Source organism: Hyla sarda, unplaced genomic scaffold, assembly GCF_029499605.1.
Source record: "Hyla sarda isolate aHylSar1 unplaced genomic scaffold, aHylSar1.hap1 scaffold_1282, whole genome shotgun sequence".
Classification (NCBI taxonomy): domain Eukaryota; kingdom Metazoa; phylum Chordata; class Amphibia; order Anura; family Hylidae; genus Hyla; species Hyla sarda.
The window spans coordinates 95,975-103,843 of record NW_026607905.1 but is presented as its reverse complement, the minus strand read 5'-3'; the positions used below and the strand labels follow the sequence as shown (position 1 = coordinate 103,843).

Here is a 7,869-nt window from a genome sequence, read left to right as displayed (position 1 = left end):
AGGATGCCCGAGAACAACTATGCCTCAATCATGATGGAGGAGGGGGGTCGGCTGAGTGATGGTGCCTCCTCTCCTGCTTCCTCTATGCGTACAGTTGAGTCAGATTTTGGGGGGTATGAGGCTTCGGAGGGGGAATCAGAGGTGTAAGACATTTTCTTGTACATTCCCATGGCTGAGTTGTCCGGTCTGTCCTTGAACGTGAGAAGTGTGAGCGCCAGAGTAAGAAGGGTTGCCCTATTTAATTACTTGTCGGTTTTTGCTGCTTCCGTCCTTTTCCTGCAGGAATGTGGCATCCCGCACAGATTAAATTATAAAGAATATGAAGATGATTGGGTGCACGGTCCATCAGTCTGGTCTGGATCAAATGAGTCCAGATCAGCAGGGGTCGCCATACTTTTTAAAGGGAACATTTTAATTGAGAGTTTTAACGAAATTTTACCAGGCAGAATTTTATTGGTCAGCGCTTTTATTAATGGTATTAAATGGCAGTTTTTAAATTTTTATGGTTCTCCTGATAAGAATGAAAGAATAAAAATGTTGGAGATTTTACCCCTTTTTATTAACAATTCTAGTCCTCTTGTTTTATCAGGTGATTTTAATTGTATTTTAAGGGGAGAACGCCGTTTTTCGAACGCAGTGAGTAGGAACTATGATAAGACGTCTTTTATGTTAAAAAACTTGATTTTAGATTTTAATCTCACTGATGTTTTTAAAAAATGTAATTTTAACGTACCAGAGGAAGACGGTGTTACCTGGAGCAATGCAAGCTGTAGCTCCAGGATAGATTTTATTTTTTGTTCTTATCAAGTACTGCCTTTTAACTGTGATCTTTTTACCAATGTTTTTTCTGACCATAAATTATTGTATTTTAAAGTTAAAAGTGATTTTAAAAGGAGAACTGGTAGGAATGCCTGGAAGTTAAACGTGTCCCTTTTAGAAGATCCGCAGGTTTTATCAGATTTTATCACCTTTTACAAGGAATGCAGACGAGTAAAAGACCCCAACACTCCCACCAGTATCTGGTGGGAAAAATGAAACTAAAAATAAAAGAATTTTTTATCCGTGTTGGGGTTAGGAAAGCTAAAGAAAAACGTGAATTTTATAATATCCTAAATACTCGTCTGCAAACCCTGTACAAATTCAGAGCACATGGGATGGAGGTGGAGAAGGAGGTACATGATCTTAAAAAAGAAATAACTAAGTGCCTGGAGCAGAAAGGAAAAGAAATTATCTTTAGGTCTCGAATACAGCATCTTGAGGAAAACGAGACCTGCTCCAGGTATTTTTTTAAGAAAATACATGAAAATAGAAGGTTAATAGAAAACATTGAAGGAGTGAATGATGTACAGGGTATTTTAAAAAAGGTGCAAGAGTTTTATGCGGATCTTTTTAATGTAAAACACATTGATGAATGTTTTATGAATGACTCGTTAAAGGAGATCACCAATTTTTTAGATCCTGTCTCACAGTCTTTTTTATTGCAGAATATTTCAGAGCAGGAGATTTTAGAGACCGTCAAGAGTTTTAAAACAGGTAAAGTGCCTGGGCCGGATGGTATACCCATTGAATTTTATGTTACTTTTTATGGTATTTTAAAAGAAGATTTGTTCTCCCTTTTTACGGAAGTCTTTAAGTCTAAAATCCTCCCAGGCTCATGGAAGAAGGGTGATGTCTCCCTGCTATTCAAAAAGGGAGACCGGTCGGAACTCAAAAACTGGAGACCAATCACCCTTCTGAACTGCGACTATAAAATAATGGTGAAACTGTGTGCTAACCGCTTAAAGAACGTAATCCATAAAATAATTCATACAAACCAAGTCTGTGGGGTGCCTGGGAGGAGTTTATGGGAGAACCTAAACCTTTTAAAGGATGTAATTAGCGACACCAAATTAAGAAAAGGAAAGCTGGCGGTTTTATCCATAGATTTTGAAAAAGCTTTCGACAGGGTGTCACATTTTTATCTTTTTAAGGTTTTAGAGAAAATGGGTATACCTGATGGCTTTTTATTGTCTCTTAGAGCTTTTTATGATAACTGTACTAGTAAAATTTTAGTAAATGGTTTTAAGACACAGGGCGTGATTTTAAATTCCGGAGTGAAGCAGGGGTGTCCCTTGTCCCCACTACTCTTCATTTGCGCAATAGAGCCTCTTTTATGTACAATACGAAAGGATAAGCAGATCCATGGAGTCCCCCTGCCAGGAGGAGGGGGACTAGAGGCGAAGGTAGTGGGGTACATGGACGATGTTGCGGTGTTTTGCAGGGACACCCCATCGCTTCAGAAGACGCTAAAACAGATTCAATATTTTAATTGTGCCTCCGGTTTTAAAGTCAATTTTAACAAAAGTAACATTTTAAACATAGGCGGAATGCCTTTGTATGATGTGCCCGTCCCTGTGTCTGAGTCGGTGCAGATTTTAGGTGTCTCCTTTGACGAGTCTAATAATGGTTTTAATAGCTGGGACTTGGTGGCTCAAAAAATAAATAAGAAAATATGTATGTGGAACATGCGAGAACTTACAATGGAAGGGAAGGTTTTAATTACAAAAATGGTGCTTTTACCTATTTTATTGTATTTAAGTCTGGTTTTCCCACCCCCCGAAATGGTTCTAAAGAAAATAACAAAAGCTTGTTTTACTTTCTTTTAGAGTTCTAAGAGCGAAAAATTTAAGAGACAAATTGTGATAAAACCGAACTCCAGGGGCGGTAAGGATTTTCCAGATTTTAAAGCTTTCCTTTTAATAAAGTTTTTTAGCATGTGTTTTACTACTGTTTTTAAAGATAGCTACTGGTCTTATTTTGTTCGTTTTAATACTGGTTATTTTATGCGGAGGAACGGCTGGTTTTCTACAGTTTTAAGTTGCCCTTATTCTTTGAATTTACCCCCTCAATACATGATTTTAGGAAAAATTTTAAACTTATATAGTTTTAAAGGTAAAAGTGTTCAGGATCTGTGCAATAGCAAAAAATTACTAAAGGAAATAAAAGAAACCAGTACCGTGACTCCCATCAAAAATTTTAACGAACAGAAGTGTATACAGATTTGGAAGATGTTGAGTATTAATTATCTTTTTAATTCACAGAAGGACCTGGCCTGGAGCTGCGCACACGAGTGTCTTCCATGCCGGGCATTCCAGCACCGAAGAGGATTATCCAACTCTGCAACCTGCCCGAGGGAGGGATGCCGACAAGAGGAGACCGTGCACCATCTAATATGGACTTGTTTTTACTCGCAGAAAATATGGACAAAGATACTCCCTCTGGTAAAAAGGATAACTGGACTAAAAGACTTAAATATTGCAGTGGTTTTTTATGGTTGCCTGGAATGCCCAACACGGACTCAAGAGACTATTGCATGGAAGATCATAAACTGTGTGAAGGCAGCTCTGTGGAAGGCCAGGAATATTTTATTGTTCAAGCATGAGGTTTTATCTGTGAAGGACATTTTATCTATCTGTTTTTATGAAATGTACCAGTACTATCTTTTAGACAAGAAGAGATTTCCGCTTTTATCTAGAAAATGGTTTTTAAAAGAATGGAATTCTATCTTGTAAAGCCACCAAGTGCCCATTTTATGTTTTAATATGTTGTAAATATGTTATTTATATGTAACTGTATTTATTGACATATTTGCACAACTTTGTTAACATTATTTAATTTTTAATAAAGTTTGCCCCCGTAAGGGTAGTCAAGTTAAAAAAAAAAATCTGTTCTTATCAGTTTAATATCTGATACGTCCCCTATCTGGGGACCATATATTAAATGGATTTTTGAGAACGGGGGCCGATTTCGAAGCTTGCTTCCGTCGCCCTATGCATTGACCCGATATGGCAGTATCTTCGGGTACAGTGCACCACCCCCTTACAGGGTTAAAAAGAAAGATTCCTACTTTCATTGCTACCTGCTTGCTGGCTAGCCAGCTAGCCAGCCCTGTGGGCCTTGCTGCTGCTGCTGCAGCCAAAAAACAAAAGGTGGTGCTGCTGCTGCTTCTGCTGCTTCTGCTTCTGCTTGTGTCTGGCCGCTGTTGGAGCGTCCAGGCACAGGACTTCTGCTGCTGCTGACTAAATGGCCTCCTTAATTGGATCATTTGAGTAGCCAGCACACCTGTGCAGGTAGGGCATGACATGATAGGCAGCTGCCTTGATAGCGGGTGGGTGCTGAATGTTCCTAATTGACAAAATAAGATTAATGCTTATGAAGAAATATAAAATCTCATCCCTTCCCCAATATCGCGCCACACCCCTACCCCTTAATTCCCTGGTTGAACTTGATGGACATATGTCTTTTTTCGACCGTACTAACTATGTAACTATGTATCATAACATGGGGGGGGGGGTCTCCTGGCTGTTCACACAGGTGTGTCATTGCTGTACATTGACCATGCATTGCTTCTGTGGTATTGCAAAGGCAAAGACAAATGCTTCCAGCCATCCATTGCACTAATGGATTGGTCATCAGCTGGCTGTCTATGTCCCGCATCAATATAGACCAAAGTACAGAGGGTTAGGCTATGCTATTGTGCACCTACCTGATGCATCAGAAGGTGCGAGGCCCTTGCTAAATTCTGTGCACAGACTTTGAGATCTATGCTTTAGACTGTATCTAAACCTGCTCCAACATGGACTGACATTCTGGCCTACTTTCAGCCGATGCGACTTGTCTGTCGCTGAACAGTCGCTTTTTATGTATTCAGCACCTATGTATAATGTTGTAAAAATGCTCTAGAAGCTAAAGTCGCAGAAATGTCACACATATTTGGCCTGCAACTTTCTGTGCGACAAATTCAGACAGGAAAAATCAGTATAAATCCTTAGAAAATTATCCCCCAGTGTCTCCATCTGCTGGCGGTATTGAATAAGCATTGCTGCACTGATGGGGTATGCATTAGACGAAAAAAAAGAAGAAAAAGAAGAATAATACGCCCAGAAAAGAGGCGAAAAGGAGAAAAACGTAAAAAAACGTGAAAAAAAAGTAAGAGGAAGAGAAGGGAAAAAAAGGTGGAAATGGGTTTAAAAGTGATTTCGGCGGAGATATATATATATATATATATATATATATATATATATATATATATATATATATATACGCGCACACACACACATATATATAAACGTATTCTCCGTTGAGATATTGCAGCCGCTGCTGTGTCCAGGCCCAGGAGCCTTAGCACTGTGCTGTGATGTCACTCAATACCACTGACATCACTAGGTGTAAACAACATCTCTCCTTTGCTGTGTATGTGACTATGGAGCTGTTTGGTGATGTCGTCTATTATGGCCTTCATAGAAGCAACAGGAGATTGTTGCATCCATCTAGAACCCTCAGAACTACAGTGCTATGATGTCACTCACTTCCACAGGCCTTGCAGAGTGTAAACAACAACAACCCAGCTTTGTTGTGTATGTAACCATAGGGATTTGTGATGTCACCTAGAACCTTCACAGCAGCGACAGCTTTATGAGGAGCATCAGCACTGCTCTGCCTGAGCAGAACCATCACCGCCATAGGTTGTCAAATAACCCGGATTTAACCCACACAGGTAAGTCCAATGGGGTGCAGGCATGTCCTCTATGCTTACAGCTTCCCGTGGGTGTTGGTTTGATACCGTTTGGGGACAGCCAAGGAGGCATCTGCAGGCAACAAAGGTAGGTGTGTGCTTGTGTGTGTGTTTCCTATGCAGATCCTAAGCCCAGTGTCACATGCAAGTAGGAGGAGTAAGAAGGGTTCCTGGCAAATCCGGGTTATGGATTGCATTTAAAAAGGCCCCGTGGGAGTGCAATGGGCCCCTGTCTTGCTGCTTAGCAATAATGGTATGGGTTTAGGTTCTGCTGTGTGTACTGGTGGTTGACTGCCCCCCAGCCCAGAGTGTGCATGGAAAATTGTCTGGCAGCCTCCCTGACAGCAAGCAGTGATAGTGCCCATGAAGGGCACCTTGTTGGGCCCGCCCCTTTCACGGTTATCGCTTCTCGGCCTTTTGGCTAAGATCAAGTGCAGTAATACAGGAGATCTGGTCAGAAGGTACTCGGGTACCCCTCTCCTCGGCCTTGTGGGATCGCCCAGGTTTATTGCCTGGGCTTCACCCACTTGTTGCTATTGGGGAGAGGGCTTAGTCCCAGGGTAACGGGTTGCGATCGCCTCTCAAAGCCTTCGGGTGGAGAGAGGTTTGAGCGAATTGGCTGGTTGGTTGGAGCGGAGAGAACCAGACCAAAACACGAATGAACCATGGATGAAGATCTAGATCCTGGTTCGGTACCGGCTTATGCCCGGATTAAACACACTGTGCGGATCATTCTCACAGGTGATGCGGCGGATGCACGTGGCATGAGGTTCGTGATAGAGGACGTGCTCGACAAGATTCTTAATGTTCGTAAGCGAGAGATTTTGGCCATCCAGGATTACCCTAAGCGGAGGATCTACGACTGCACTTTCATAGGGGAGGGCGTATTCTTAGATGCAGTAATGAAAATTCCAAAGCAAGATGATCCGAGGCTTAAGGGTATCCAAATTGTCGAGCACGTCCTAGATGAAACCAAGTTGATTGTCGTGAAGATGTACTCCCCTTTTGTAAATCAGAGAGAGATCGATGGGTTCCTGGCAGCCTACTTTAAAAAGGTGGAGTTCAGAGGAAAAATCATGAACGACTGTGGTGTCTGGACCTCAAAATGGCGATATCAAGTCACGTGCAACAAAGACCCCACCCTCCCAGGGGGGATACTATTACCGCCTGCTCGTTTTAAATTAAACAATGTGTGTGGCGACCTCTTTTTTGCGGGAATGCCAAACTTCTGCAGAAGGTGCCAACGTTATGGGCACATAAAGGAAAATTGTGAAAGTTCCTGTAAGAAATGTGGAAGCATGCAACATGAAACAGAAAAATGTGATAAGGGTTTGAGATGTAATTTTTGCCGTCACTTTGGTCACGTGTATGCTTTCTGTCCCCACAGACCAAAAAAAACCACAGAACAGCAAGGGCAACCCAAGAGAGACGTCCGGAGACCAGCCTGGGGAAAAGCCAGAGAGGAGGAGCACCCCCCACAAGAAGAGGTAAGCTGTGAGATGGAGACCACGGCCCCCCCAAAAGAACCCCAGGAGAAAGAGGCACAGGTGGAAAGGGGGACCCCAAATGAGAGGAGGCCGGGGAAGAGAAATGCGAGAGGGGATCGGGCAGATACCTCAGAGAAGGTGGAAGAGCGAGAGGTGCCCGATTCCACCCCGGAAGGTCCTCCTGCTCGGGGTCCCCCTGAGTGTGAAAACCCGGACGGAGTAGCAAAGGTGGAAAGACGAAGGGGCTCCAAAGGGCGTCCGGACTCGGAGGTGGTCCAGGAGGAGCAGATGGAAGTTCCTGTCGTGACGGGGGCTCCAAGTGAAGCTCCTCCACAGGTCCCAGCGGTGGATACCCCTCCTCCTCCCAGCCAGGAGGAGGTTTCAGGGGTGACCATCTCCGAGGTCCCGGAAACGGACCTAAGTACGCACCCGACCCCTATGGAGGGGCAAGAGGTGGACGCCGAAAAAGAGAATGGAGCCCAGAAGCTGTTCTTACCAATGTACTCCGTCTATACACCTGTGGTCTTGGAAGAGGGGGGCTGCTCGAGCGATGGTGGTTCCTCTCCGGCTTCCTCTATGTGTACGGTAGAGTCAGAGGTGGGGGGTAACGAGAGCTCCAGTGCGCAATCTGGTTTTTAGTTTGTTATCTGAGCCTCCCTTTTTTTTACATCTCCAATGGCTGAGTTGTCCGGATTGTCTATGAATGTAAGAAGTATAAGTTCACGAGCGAAACGGGTTGCCCTTTTTAACTACTTGTCTATTTTTGCTGCTTCTGTGGTTTTCCTGCAGGAGTGCGGCATCCCGCATAGTTTAAATTATGAAAAGTAT

The 7,869-nt window shown here is 43.2% G+C and overlaps 1 pseudogene; it reads left to right on the top strand.

The window, feature by feature from the left end:
• Positions 1-3,650: 3,650 nt before the first annotated feature.
• LOC130304567 (U2 spliceosomal RNA) lies at positions 3,651-3,856 on the top strand (annotated as a pseudogene).
• The last annotated feature ends 4,013 nt before the right edge of the window (positions 3,857-7,869 follow it).